Source organism: Echinops telfairi, unplaced genomic scaffold (genome assembly GCF_000313985.2).
Source record: "Echinops telfairi isolate 266 unplaced genomic scaffold, ASM31398v2 ScPeMD7_7421;HRSCAF=8459, whole genome shotgun sequence".
NCBI lineage: Eukaryota > Metazoa > Chordata > Mammalia > Afrosoricida > Tenrecidae > Echinops > Echinops telfairi.
This window is the reverse complement of record NW_022111321.1, coordinates 9,884,526-9,900,013: the sequence shown is the minus strand read 5'-3', so window position 1 is coordinate 9,900,013 and position 15,488 is coordinate 9,884,526. Positions and strand designations below refer to the sequence as shown.

General features: G+C 41.5%; 1 pseudogene; it reads right to left on the bottom strand.

Annotated features, from left to right (window-relative positions):
- Positions 1-15,488, bottom strand: part of LOC115872222 — an 84,254-nt pseudogene that overhangs the window by 66,599 nt on the left and 2,167 nt on the right.

The window sequence follows — 15,488 nt, the reverse complement described above, 5'->3', positions numbered from 1 at the left end:
AAAAACAAAACAAACAAAACAATGGAAATGTGAACATCGAATAGACATTTAATGACATTAAAGGAATTATTGCCAAAGTAAAAAGAAAAGAAAGAAAATTTGTCCACATACACTCTCTTCCCAATTCTCAGTTTCCCACACCAAACTCTTCTCACACAGAAAATAGCTTTCACCGACTCTAGGTCCCCACAGGTTCCTGAGAGTAAGACCTGCTCTGTTCATTTCATTGGCATGCTCCTAAAGACACAAACAACTGGTTTTGGAAGAATCAACAATAGTGCTTACATTCCCGGTTTAAAATGTGAAAAAACAAACAAACACACAAAACGCCTAGGGTCTTAGATTTTAAACAGAACTTTGGAGATCAATGCTCCCCATGTGTTTTCATGCACCAGCTTTAATTGTGATCTTGTGAACATGCATGACTCTTTATGGCAGCAAACTGTGGCACCTTTCTTTTTCATTCCTGCCTCTGTTCTGCCTTCTCTCCTCCACCCCCGCCAGCCCACCCAGCAGCTGGGTGATTTGTTTGCTGACATTTCAGTAACATCCCAACGCTTGATGCACTGCACCACCAGGAATCCCTGACCTTGCTACATCTTCCACCAAATGGGCAGGTGGGGGTAGAGGGGGAGAGGGCCGGGAGTCATTATTGTACATCTGTTGTGAGTAGATGCCAAGGAGTCATCATCCCTGGCACTGGAAACCCTATGTACAACATAACTGTAGGCCCCACCCCATCCTCACAATTATTGTTATGTTTGAGTCCATTGTTCCAGGCACTCACTGAGCCAATCCACCTCAGCGAGGGTCTTTCTCTTTTTCACTCACCTTCTACTTTGGCAAATATGATGGCTTTTCCCAGGGACTGGCCTCTCCTGATAACATATTCAAAGTAGGTGGGATGAATTCTCACCATCCTCGCTTGTAAGGAGCATTCTGGCTATATTTCTTCCAAGATAGATTTGTTTTCCTAACAGTCCATAGTACTTTCAATATTTTACCATGATTCAAATGCAATATTTCACCATAATTCAAATGCATTGATGCTTTTTCAGTCTGCCTTCTTCAACGTGCAACTTTCACTTGCATAAGTGGTGATTGAAAAATGTCATGGCTTGAGTCACGCATACCTAAGTCCTCAAAGTCACATCCTTGCTTTTCAACATTTGAAGGAGGTTTCGTGACGCAGATTTACCAAATGCAATTCGTCTTTTGATTTCTTGATAGCTGTTCCATGAGCACTGATTGTGGATCCACGCATGGTGAAATCCGAAAATGGTTCTCCATTTATCATGATGTTACCTATTGGTCCTGCTATGAGGCTTATGGTTTTCTTGCATTGAATTACAATCCACACTGAAGGTTGTGTTAGGTAGCTCGATAGGGGATTGTTCCTCTCCATGCCAAGGTGCCCCCAACAGGAGGTTGCTGCAGAGAATCAGGTAAGCACAGCCAGCCATAAAGGCTAAAGGGTGGGCAATGAATGTACAAATGCGCTTTACATAATTGATGTCTGTATGGATTGTGATAAGAGTTGTATGAGCCCCTAGTAAAACGATTAAAAAAAAAGAGAGAGAGAGAGAGAGAGAAAAAAATGGCTAAAGGGTGTGTGCAAATCCAGGCCCTGGAGCCAGGAAGCTAGTAAACCTGGGTGGGCCCCAATCTAGGCCAGTTGGGCTAAATTCAGCCAATGGTGTCAGCCAGCACCATCCACCACGCCGCCCAGCGGAAGGTCCTGCAAGGACCAGAACCTGGAGACCAACCCCTTTTCCCAACTGCCCCTGTGCGGTCCCTCAGCCCAGCAAGTGGCCGGGCCTCAGTCTCTTCTCTCTCTCTCTCTCTCTCTCTCTCTCTCTCTCTCTCTCTCTCTCTCTCTCTCTCTCTCGCTTGTGTACAGTTTACTGTAACACCTGAAACTGCTTTGTCCTTTATAAAAACCCACTTGGATCACAAACTAGGCTTCGGCGTGAATTCTTTCTTGTGCGAAGTCAAGACCGAGGTATTTCTCACCCAAGGAATCTTAACAGCTATATATAATTCTTGATCTTTATCAGCAAGTGCGTCAAATCCTCTTCTCTTCCAGCAAGACTTCTTCCAATCTGATGCCTTGTTCTTCACCATATAGTCCAAAATTGTTTGCTCAGCATACAGATTGAATATGGTGAAAGGACACAACCTTAATGCACACGTTTCCTGACTTTAAAGCATGCACTATTTCATTGATCTGTTTGAACAGCTAGCTGTCTCTGGATCCATGCATATGCTCCCCACGAGCACAGTGAAGGGTTCTGGAATTCCCGTGTTCTCCTATGAATAGAAGTGGACCTTTGTCAGATGGTACATTTAGGTTTCCTTTTTCTGCCCTGACATGAGTGCACAAGTAGAAGAAAGGAGTAAAATGAGAACACTCAGGAGGAGAAGACAGGGAAGAGATAGTCAAGGCCGCGCTCTGCTCACCTCACGGGATTGTTTTGGAGTAATTGGAAATACAGAGGTAAAAGGCTCTGAAAACCATATGTTCAAATGACAGATCTGTAGCAGCAGGAGCAGTATAACATAGAGCGCACTATCTTGGGATGGAATCACATATTGACTCTTAGAAAGAGTGGAGGCAATTTGAATTACTTGGCTTCAGTGTATTGACTTTCTAAAAGTCCAGCTATAGAACTACTTGCACCTCCTGAAACAAGATGAAAAATCATTTGCCGAAAGGGACATCCCACTTTCTCCCACTGAGCACCCAGTGTGATGCCCAAAGAGGAACACGCATTGATAAAGAGTTGGAAGTGATTTTCTGGGTCAATCTCTGCATTACAACAAATATAGATTCAAGCAGAAAAGTAAACCTTCAATTGCTTACTCTCTTTTGTAACCGCAGTTTCTTTTGCTTCTGCCTAGATTGTTACACAAGCAAATAAATCCTTTTAATTGGCCCACCCCTGAGGCAAACAGCCCACCCCAGTGAGTAATCATGGGGAAGAGTGGAGGCTGCTGAGGTGGGGTGCATCCTGCTGAACAATTTTTGCTTTTATTTTACCAACTGATTTTAAAAGGCAGCATTGCAGCCTGGCATTAAATATTTAAGAATGATATTAAGGTAAGATTGATTCATTTAACGGGCATAATGGAGTGGGGAAGCCGCATGGAGTGAGTAAAGGGCTTCACAGTTGGAAATCTATGCTAACAGGCATCAATCCGCACCTGGTAATGGCCATGAATAGTCTCGAAGTCTTGCTATTTAAATAAATTGATGTGCAATTCATCTGCTGTTTAGAGCCATTGGAAATGCACTGCACTAACTCTGTTCCTTGGCAAGCATCCCAATTAAGTGCCCAGGCCGTTTATCAGAACGCCAAGTGCAGTTCAACTTGCTACCCAGTTTCTCCCATTTACCCAAATGGAAAGCTGTTCTACAGGGGGTATGGGAGATGGCCAGAGCAGCAGGGTGCAGTGGAAATGATACTGCGGGCAGATGACTGCAGCTCAAGTTCTGATTTCTTCACTAGCAGTAAACATCATTGCCTCTTCCAAAATCTGTTCCTTTATCTCTACAATGGGAAGAATAATATGCCTGTTTAATTTATTCGGGAGGCACAAAACAAGATGATAAAAGTGAAAGCACACTTTGATTTTAAAAGTTCCTATGTAAATTATGAGCTATCACTAATAGCATAATTTTTGCAAAGGCACTGTACATGCCTGCCACTGGGCTTCTACACTATTCTTTTCTCTCCCCTTTTCTTGCTTTGATCAGACAACTTCAGAGCAGGGGGAATAAAAGTGTCAACCTTTTAAAAGCTCACACCTTATGAGATACATAGGTTTGTATTTCTTGGTGCTAAAACGTTCAGGCTGGTCTTGTAGTTTTATTAGCCACTTCTTGATAAAATATAAATCAATAGGAGAGCACTTGAAAAACACTGAAAAATAGGTATGATCATAAAGAGTAGCCAGCTAATTTGAGAGTTTTATTTATTTTATGATAAGACTTTTTTCAAAACAGATTTCTGTTGATTCTAGTCATTTGAAACATGCCATCACCCCTTCAGTCTTTCCCAGTTGGATGTACTTGGCAGACTGGTTGCAGAATATAGAAATATGATTTATGCCTTTTAATTTTAGAGAAATATAACTTGGAACAAATTAAGTTCATGCCTTGCATTGAAATGGGAGTTAAGGGGGGGAAAAGTGCTTACTTTTCAATAATGAATTGTTTTCCACTGAAAAGTTTGAAGCAAGCAATAAGATGGGTTATAATCATTTGTGGTCCATGTGTCTCTGCTGATTCAATTAAATGAAGTGCAGAGTAGCCCACTACAGATGCAGTGGATTGATAGAGCATGTATGTTAGGCATTATGTTGACTTAAATTGTTTACCACTTTAATCCTTTTACTGTTTGCTCTTCTAATTATCTTGTGTGCACTATTAAATAAAATCATGAATAATATGGCTGACTATAGTTTTCTTAATCATTAATGTGTAATATACTCCTACATTTTCTATGATTCAGCCTGCTAGCTGACTTGGTAAAGCGAAGATATTATCATTAAGAGTAAGCTAGGAGACAAAATACTTAACTACATCCAAATGCGACCCTAAGCAGTGTCTTCTTTTATGTAGCAAGGTGATATTTTGTACCTGCTTTCACTCTACACCGACAATTGCCGTTCTATGGACTATAACACACATGTCTACTCAGCTTTCCTCTATTGATTTTTATCTTTTCTGGCTAGCTGTTACCAGATTATTGTTTCAACATGAATCTAGTTTGTATCAAGTTTGTTTTGTTTAGGAGTCAGGAGGTACAAAAAACAAACCAAAACAAATTGGCCCTATTAATAAAGTTTAGTGGGAAAAACTATTGGCCTTCTCTTCCCACATTTGCTTGGATTAGAGTTTCTCAAAGTGTTAAAAAAAAGAAACTGGTAGGAGATGATTAGGGAGGTAACAGAAATAGGAAATAGACTAGAATCCTGCCTGTATCCCTTATATGATAGGACTAGGTGCTCCAATTCCTAAGAAATCTCTTAATATAACAAAAATCCAATAAAATTCACAGTTCCCATTTTTAATGACATTATCTTCCTCCACATAGTATTGTGATTTTATAATAATACTTTTATGAAAGTGTAACCTTCAAAAAATAAAATACGTGCCATTCATGCAAGTACAAAAGAACACATTCTGAGATTTTATTTAATTTACTGCTTAATGAAGGAGCCATTAAGATGCTCCAATTCACTCAAAGCAGAATCTGAAGGACAGGCCTCTATAAGTGATCAAGAACGCTGAAATGAATTTGCTAATAGGTACTGTGGTAGTTACATAATCTCCTGTCAACCTGGGAAGGGGTGGAGCTAGCCTGTCAATCAGGTTATAGCCAATGAGGCCTCTGTGTGGGCATGGCCTTCTCCTGAGAATTCTGGAAATTCCTGTCATTCTCCCTGGAGGTGGGACACACACTATCCCTGCTTTCCTTCCTTCCCTGTAAGACATTCCTGTTGACAAGACACATGGAGCTATGGTGATGGCAGCCAAAGCGTTGGAGCTGGAGGAGACCCAGGCTAGTGCTAAGATGTTTCCACTGCCATTGGATCCACAAGACTTTTCGCCCACTGGCCTGTGATCTTCCCGTACCCAGGGTCATTGCATGTGTTGCGTGAGTCTAAAGAGGGATGTACAGGCCGGTATTGGGCATATGGAGTAACATGCCCATTGGGCATATGGAGTTAAGGACATGATCTGGACTGGGCTGGGATGTTTTCTTAATGTACAATTGCTTTTTGATATAAAATTCCCTTTTTTATATATAAAATTCCCTCTTAGACACATTTGAGTGTCTTCCTGGATGTTTCTTTAGTCAACCCTAACACACCATACTAACACAGATAACAAAACTCAACATGCAGTGAGTACTCAAGCTTAATGTTTGGAACCATCTTTTCTTATTTATTTATTAATAGTTTTATTAGGGGCTCATACAACTCTTATCACAATCCATACATACATCAATTGTATAAAGCACATTTGTACATTCATTGCCCTCATCATTCTTTTTTTTTCCTTTTTGGTTTTTAATTAATTAATTTATTTTTTAAATCATTTTATTAGGGGCTCATACAACTCTTATCATAATCCATACACACATCAATTGTGTAAAGCGCATTTGTACATTTATTGCCCTCATCATTCTCAAAACATTTGCTCTCCACTTAAGCCCCCCGCATTAGGTCCTCATTTCTCCCCTCCCTCATGAGCCCTTGATAATTTATAAATTATTATTTGGTCATATCTTGCCCTGTCTGACATCTCCCCCCACCCATCTCTCTGCTGTCCGTCCCAGGGAGGAGGTCACATGTAGATCCTTGTAATCAGTTCCCCCTTTCCACCCCACCCTCTCTCCACCCTCCCAGTATCGCCACTGGCACCACTGGTCCTGAAGGGATCATCCGCCCTGGATTCCCTGTGTTTCCAGTTCCTATCTGTACCAGTGTACATCCTCTGGTCTAGCCAGACTTGCAAGGTAGAATTCCGATCATGATAGTGGGGGGTGGGGGAGAAAGCATTTAGGAACTAGAGTAAAGTTGTGTTTTTCATCGTTGCTACATTGCACCTTGACTGTCTCATCTCCTCCCCAAAACCCCTCTGAATGGAATTTTCACCCATCTTTTCTATGGGTGAAAATCAATTCTACCTGTATCAGAAAAATTCCTTGGACAATAACCTATTGTCTTACTCAATTTCTGCAACCAATAGAACTGTAAAGTTTCTTAGTCAAAGATTTGGAGTAAAACACTGAAGATTCCCAGCAATCTTTGGACACATCCCAAGGAGGTTTCTAGACCATGAAATATCAGCATTTCATTGAAAGAGTATTCATTGCATTTCTATTAATTTCAAGGTCTTCTATAATTTTTTTCTAATACTTTTAATTGGAAGATATCCTTTGATTATAAGGGGAATTCCAAGCTTCCTGTCTTTTAAGGAGTTAGCTCCTTGACCGCTAGAGGTCTCTCTCCCTTTCTCCTATAAAAGTCTCTGCCTTTCTCCTCAGTTGGACATCAGCCTGTCCTTTGTTCTAGTATGTTCTTCAGTCATTCCCTTTCCAATGGGAAAACTAGAGGACGAAGGACTCCACTCAATCGACTTCTTACTACTCTCTGGAAATGTTATATGCTCAAATGGAGCCTAGACAGGACCATCACTTTCCCTGTGGTCATAATAACTAAGAGTTGAGACTACTTGATCTGGAAAACCAGCGCCAAGAGTTTAGGCATCAGGAGTATAAACATAGTAGCTTGGTCAAAACTTACCTATAAAGATCCTTGCCTAGGGTTTTGACCATGAAATGCCAGTTTGAGACACAGATCTGCTCCCAGGAGGAGAGAGACAGAAGGGATGCTATCAACTGGCATGGAGGATGAAGCAAAGGCCACATGTGGGCTGCCACTTTAGTTTGCTCACGAATGGGTGCCAGGCTAGGGCCCATCTGAGAAGCAATCAGCCCAGAGAAGATCCTTTAAGAATTCCAGAAAACCAGAGGTCAGATCACGGGAGTGTGGTCCAGGGGTTCAGAAGGCCAGAGACTAGCTGGGGCAGGAAACTTGACTTACAGCAGAAACATTTGGTTGCTCACATCTCAGTTTAGGCCACTGGTTGATGCCGGCATATGCAGTGTATCTATAGAAGAGAGCGAGCTGGTGGATAGAGAAGTTGACCTTCTTCTGTGTTACCAGGCGATGGGGGTTCTTCTGGATAGTACAAACCAGACAAGGAATATTATCTCTAAGCTCAGTAATTTGTTCTGGACCTGGGCACTCCCAGAGGGACATATGAAATTTGAAGCATAAATACTTGTCATTCAGGCATTAATCATACAGTGGAGAGCCTTGTCACATAGGACTTCTTGTGATTTCAGGTGATAAGTGAACCTACACCTGTCCAGTGGCTTTGTGGATTCATAAATCATAGAAAACCTTTTATCTTAAATGTAAACTTTGTCTTAAAAGAGCAATGAGATCAATATAAGTTAAACTAATTTACCCTTAAATAATTAAAATCTTGGTTTGTAATAGCTATTAGATGTCCAGATAGTTAATGGCTTCCATTTTAAAGTGTATTGAAACCTCTGTTTTCATGAAATATAAAGGTATTTTAGCGACACAAATGGCAAAAATTATATCACTTGTTACATTCCAAGTCTAAAATTTCTGACTATTTGATGCTTAAATGAACGTTGCAATGTAATCATCATTCACCTAAGGATAAGTGTATGTATAGTTTAACATAAATATAAACAATAAATTCCTCGAACCGATCAGGCTGTTTTGGAGCTAATAATATACTACACTGCTTTTTAACTTAAGCTCAATTCTTAATTACATGTATACATTCCCTGAAGTTGAGTTTTGGGAGAGAGAAAACAAAATTTCCTAGTAAACAGACATAGGAAAGGGTTTAGGGAATTCTGTAAAATCAACATCATGTTTTTATAAAATGACTAGCACTGATATGATAGCGCCAGTGCTCTGTTGAGTGCAGTAATACTTTGAAAGTAGTGTTACCTTGTCTTCTAAATTAATTTTCAAGTTTAAATTTATCAGTCTTTCTTAGTCCATCAAACACTAGGAGACCAAAACAATTCTTTGTATTGAGTACTCGGTGTTCATGGAATTATCCTCTGTGAGTTACAACACTCATCTTGAGATTTCTGATAACACTTCCTCCTGCACAAGTTTTGGATGAATGCACATAATGTATCAGGGAAATAATTTTTGATTAAAATTTATTGTTTTGCAATGTGTCACCTAAAATTACCTTGAAAGGAAATCAATCACCAGTCTCCTCAGGTTAGCTTTGCTGAAATAGATCATTTCAGCTCAGATCATTTCCCAAGGTGATGGATGTTGATAAAAATGTAATATTAAAATTACAAATGAAATTGTGCTATATCCATTACCTATTTCCTACAAAGGGATTGAACAGACTTAATTCTTTCTTTACTAGTAACTGGTTGCTAATATTACAAAGCAATCGATATCAATGATACCTTCCATGTAATACCAACTATTTAAACTTAGCTTTCTTATCATAAATGATGAGTAATAGCTGGTACACTCTCATTGGGCTGCTTTGAAGATTAAATGCAGCAATACAGTGGCTAAGCACTGGGCTGCGAATGAAAGAGTCAACCTTTCCAATCCACTAACTGCTCCACCGACAAAAGATGTAGCCGTCTGCTTCCATAAAGATGTACAACCTTGGTAACCGTATTAACAACGACAACAACAAGCAAGCAGACAAACCTCATAATCAAGTCTAGCAGTTGATCCTGAACCCTATCAACACCTATGGCGGGGTCCTACAACTTCACCGAGCACAAGAGACTCATCTTTCTCCCATGGGAGCAGCAGATAGGCCTGGAAACTCACAGGGACAGTTCTGCCGGCTCCCGCTGGGTCTCTATGAATTGACATCCATGGTAGTGAGGTTTTGAAAAATATTCCTGTGTCCACTTACGCATTGTCCTGACCAAATCTAGGTGGTACCTAGTTCTCCAAATTTTCCTGTCAGAGAGCTGAGCTGATCTGTTAAATATCAAAGCAGCTAAGGGGCCAAAATATACAAACATATGCTCTGACGGTGTAACATCTACTCCCAGGATATAAGTAAGAGATAGTTGGAGAAAGTGTGTCAGCTTCCTAGGAATGGAACCTGGGTGAGAGTCAGACGGATCTGTACCAAGTGGGGACCATCACTGCTCAGAGAGCCTGGAGCGCAGAGACCCTACAGTTGTGGGGAGATCTGGGTGGACACTGGGGCGAGAGGAAAATTACTGAGTGTTCTGTCCTTTGGGGAAAAGTGTCTTCCAGTTTCTTTTGCCTTCTGGTAAGGAGGGTTTGCCTGAGCTGCCTGAGGAAGATCGGCATTTGGAAGCAGCTGGGCTAGAAATGGAGATATTCCCTTCAAAATGGGCTGTGGCAAGTCTGGTTGGAGAGGGCAGCTGCCTCTGTGAAGCCTTTGTAAACTGCTTTTGATTAAGCTTGAAAATCACTCAGAGTTGTTTAACCAAGAACTGAAAGACTCAGTTCTCTCTTTCTGTCTATGCAAAAGGTATCCTCCATTTGAGGTGGGCTCTTGAATCAGCGATGCCAACCACTAGGCCAGTAGTTGAACCCAAGCCACTTTTACTATCCAGGAGTCCTATACGAGCCCAGGTGGTGTGGTGGTTATACCTTGGGCCGCTAACTACAACGCCAGTAGTCCTAACCACCAGTCGCTCCTTTCTACTTCTGTGAAGAGGTCATCTTCAAAACTCAAAGGAACAGTTCTGTCTGGTCCTTGATGGCAGTAAGTAGTGACAGTAAGTAGTGGTAGTGGTAGCAGCAGCAGGAGGGGCCTCATGAATTTGAGGGTAGAAGATCTTGAATCTGAATATAAGCAAAGTTCATACATTATGGTTATTCAAGTAGATTATATGTATTCAAGGCTGTCCCTGATACCTTGATCTGCAACCACAAGAACCAAATGGCTTCCACACAGCAAGAAGACCTTATGAGTGTCCTGGTGGCATAGTGGCTACACGGTAGACTGCTGACTATAGGGGCAGCAGTTAGAAATTAGCAGTTGCCTAGAGGAGCAAGACAAGGCTTTCCACTTCTGTAAAGAGTTCCAGACACATAGATCCATAGGGACAGTTCTGCTCTGTCCCACAGGGTTACTATGAGACAGAATTGATTCAATGACAATAAGTTCAGTTTTGACCCCTTTTTTGAGTATCAGTTTTCTCATCTTAAAATTGAACCAAAATGTCTTATCTGTCAAATTATTCTGAAAAAAAAAATAACATGTATAGGAAAATGACTTCTAAACCGAAGATAAGTATTGTGTTTTGTTCCATACATCTTCATACACATTTCCTCAACTTTTTTTTGCCATAATCTCATTTGCATGTCCCCTCCATTTCAAAGATCTGCATGATTCGTGTGTACCTTGCAATTCACAGAACCAACGCGCTTGTAGATTGAAGGTGGATCTCAGGAAAATACTTGATTAGATCGTAATTCCATGGGACCCCATCCAAACATGGCTTCGGATAGATGAAGAGTTCAAACAAATGAAACAAAGAGGCCTGGCCCAAAACAGGTCTAAGAGGCCAGTGGCAAGTGAACTCCGGCGAGTGATCTCAGAGTCACCCTGTGGGGCTGCTCTTCTGGCTCTTGTTCACACCTCCTACAGGGGGCAGAAGTGTGCAGGGAGCTTTGGAGGCATGGCTCCTAGCAACACAATCCCTGAGATTTAAGATCATGCACAGTAAAATCCAAACCGACACTAGAGGAATCTTAACATTTGGCTCTTGGATAAAGAAAAGACAGCTTGCTCCTTTTCACGAACACATGGTATCATAGACTAAAGACCCAGCAGCCCTGAATTTAGTAAGCAAGACCTAAGTGGAACATAAGCTGATGCTTTAATAGAATGAGGACGGATGCTCCTGGATCCCATAAACATTCATTTTCCCAGCTCCTGTGCACCTTTTCTCAGGGAGGAAATCAATCTCTCTGAAATGAGGAAATGAACTGTGTCACTAGCCCTCAGAGTTATGAGCAAAATATATGGTAGATGTTCAGTCTCACAAAGGTACAGCAAATAATTCTGCATATCGAAAATGTCATGTTGACCCTCAGATGATTTTTGCCTACATTTACCAAAAATCTCACTCTAAGTTTTCAAATGATCCTGCCTGGATCTTTGTGTTCTCGCTTTTAACCTGTGGGAGCGTGATAGGTAGCTATTCCTTTTTCTCTCTCTGTGTGTGTTTCACATGTGTTGGGCTGCTGACCACAAGGTCAGCAGTTTGAACCCACCAGCTGCTCCAGCAGAAAAAGACAGGGCTTTCTGCTTTGGGAAAGACTCACACACAGCCTCGGCCCCCACAGGCACTACCCCCCCACCCCCATCCCTTTCTACTGGAGTCGCTGGGAGGCAGAATCTCCTCCATGGCTAGGAGGGTGTGTTGGGTTTTGTTTTTGAATAGCCAGAAGGGACTTTAGATACCACGTTGTCAAATCCTTCCACTTTAGGGAGAGCTCATAGGAGTGATCTGTTTGCTCAGAGGCACAAAGAGGGAAGTGGTAGAACTGAGTCTCCAACTAAGGTCGCCTCCTCCTATGTATGAAGGGCTTGATAGCTGGTGGAAAAAGTCTATTATCTTTTAATTACTTTTTCCTACATAATTTTTGAAGTCCGCTCCTCTAGTTCTTTTCTCTACCTTATATGATTTTCAAAGGAAGTATAAATAAGTCAGTTTCTACTCATAAGTTTCTGCTTAAAGGTTGGGGAGAACCTTGTTGCAGGCCTTGGCTGCATACAGGTGATGGTTGAGACCATGGGCTTGTATAGCCAACCTATTCTTCATAGACCCAACCTGGTCTCACAACTCTTTCATCTCCGTGACTTTGGACAAAATGTCTTTATTCATGAAAAGGAGAAAAATGACAGAACCTATCTCCCTTAATCCACAAAAGAATCCTATATGCACATTTACATAACGTGTCTAGTCAGAAATACAGTGAAAGCATAATTAAAGTTAGTTGCTATTTCTATAGGGATCTCTAGGGCAGCGCTTCAGTGCTGGTCCATGGAGAGGCTGGCGGTTTGAACCAATCCGGAAGCACCGTGGAGGAAGCGCGTGGTGATCTGCTTGAGACCCGGCACAGACAGCTGCACAACCCCCTGTACCATCCACTCTGAAACACGTGTGGTTGCCCCGAGTTGGAATTGACCCCATAGCAATGAATTATTACTTTTCTGTCTGCATCTGAAGAACAGAAATTTTCTATAACACTTTTTATGCTCAGACCTTTCTCTAGTGGATGCCTGCTACAATCCATTGTCTTAGGACGCCAAGTAATTTTGGAATCTTGAACAAATTGAAGTGCTAAAAAAAAAAATCAAACGCTCTATTTACATAGTTTTCAATTTCCTTTAGAAAGAGTTGTCCACACAGGATTTTTTTTTACACCAATGTCTATTATTTTCCAGTTGGAGAGCAAGTGTAAGGGTTTTACCAAAGGAGAGAAAAGTCAGTCGGGCTCCTCCGCCTTTGCTCAGGGTGCTCCCTCAGCGTGGAAGGCCAGGCTCGTTCCTGCCTCCCCACTCGTATTATTGTTGGTACGGTGGAGTTGGCTTCAGTTGCTCCTTAAATGGAACATCTGTCAGTCCGACACCATCTTTATAGCTGTTGGTATGTTTGAGCCCCCTGTGGCAGCCTTCCATCCTCCGGGCCTTATCCTGCAGCACGAAATCCTCCTTTCCCAGGTCTCGCTCCAATGCAGTGGAGACTGCACAAGCCCTTGAAAAGGCAGGTAGTGTTTTCTACGAGCAGGTCTCAGCGTGGCTGCTGCTTCTAGGTAGTCTTTGGCTTCCCTCCCACTTCAGGAATAGATTCCATCTCTGGGCAAAAGCACCCTCTCCTTTAACTGCTCCAGAATCGGGGATGTAGTGTGACATCATAACGGAGCATGGACCCTGGTGCCAGATGGCCCGGTTTGAGTTCGGGCTCCGCTCTTTCGTGGATATTTCACATTGGATAGCTTACACACCTTTTCGGTACCTCAATTTCCTCCCTTCCAGAACAGAGCTGTCAATAGTGCCTGTCTTAGGGGTTATAATGAGGATGAAGTGGGTTAATTTATTTAAGCGCATAAAGAACGCCAGTTAGCTATTATTGTTACCTCAGAGAATCATAATTTGCCGGAGTGGCCTTGCAGTGTACCCATGAAGAATAAACGCCAGATTTCTTGCCATTCCAGTCTAAAAGCCAAGTTAACCTGCTTATTGAATGAATGGAGGCGTAGAAAGTGAGATCTCACAAGTCGGGAACTATATTTCACTGGACAGAATAGAGTTAGCACATTTTGCAGGATTCTGGATGCAGGTCTGCACTTCCTAAAGCTGTCCCCAGCACCTTTTCTCTCCAAGTCTGGGAATTAATTGCTGATCACCCTGTCTGTGCTCCTGGATTCTCACAGTCCTTAGTGGGCCCCTTCCCTGTAGCACTTATGCATGGCCGCTCGTGTATATGTTTGCACTTCGATTTTGTTGCCCAACCCCTGATGTCCTGGAAGATGAGCTGCTATTGTCCTACTGTATTCCTTCATCACCTGGCGCAGTGTAAATGCCTAGTGCCTGCTTGTTAAAAATGAAGCTAAACAACCATGATTTGGGGGCATGATGATCTGGGACACGCCAAGAATCATATTGATTCCTGAGTCCAGGCGCCCTCATCGGCACTACATTCTATTCTTCAGCACTACGTATCAGATTCCCTCCTCCTCCCCCCTCCCCCATTATTCTGGGTTCTGCTTGGGATCTTATTGAAAAGGGAACAAGTCCTTCTTCTTAATTTAAGCTACGGAACTTTCATGCCATTCCCAGGAGGTGTCAGGCCAGCTTGTTATAATTGGGCCTTGAGATCAAGTTGAATCAGCAACAGCTCATCAGAAATGCAAGTTGCAGTGGAACATAGCATCCGACGTGGCCCGTGTTTTCATTGCAACAGCACTCATGTCAGAGCCGGAGCACACGTTCTTCCCCAGGTTTGTTAATTCTACCAACATGTCATTCTTGTCAAAGTGTCTACAAAGGTCCACTGTGGATGTGAACAGTGTAGCCTTCTGGAAAATTGCTGTTAATATTAGTTAGCTTTTGAAGCCAGGATGCTTTTCCTGTGGACATTTCTTCGTCTCATACCTCAGCATGGATATTTCTATGTGTGTTTGCCTTTTACAAAGGAACTAATTTGTTCAAGTATCTTAACAGAACTAGTAATTAGGCATTAAGATTATCCCCAAATTCTTCCAGAAAACTCTAGGTCACATAGGTTTATGCACGCCTAGCTAATGAGTCAAACTCATTAAAAAAATTCATTTGTCATGCTTTTTTAGAATGAGTCTATATCCTTTTTATTACCCAGTACAAATCCTTTGCACATCAAGCCCAGAGCATAAAATTAAAATTGCATGAAACTTTGATCTCTTTCTTCATTAATCACACTAGCTAATTATACGCAGGTGTCAGCCTTGGTCTAATGGCAGATGCTTCCTGACCCTCAATATAATGCTGAATATTTGCTGTGTACACTTAAATGGGAACAGATTTATAAATGTAAACCATATTCTTTTCATTATACACATAAGTCGAAGGATTTTTACCTGCACTGTAGTTAGAGAAAACTTTAATTAGGACTATCTGACAGCTAATCTAATGATAATGAATTTAAGGGTTTAAATAAATAAAAGGATAAAGAAGTGTAAAATAGGTCAAATTAATTTTTAAACATTAATATTCATTTAGATAGTATTTTAAGATCTTCTTATAAATTTGTTTAGCTTACCTAACATATAATATGATACCTGCAACAAAACCAAATAGTGGTCATTCTTTTTGTTTTTTTTTTGTTTAAATATATCCTTGATCTTTC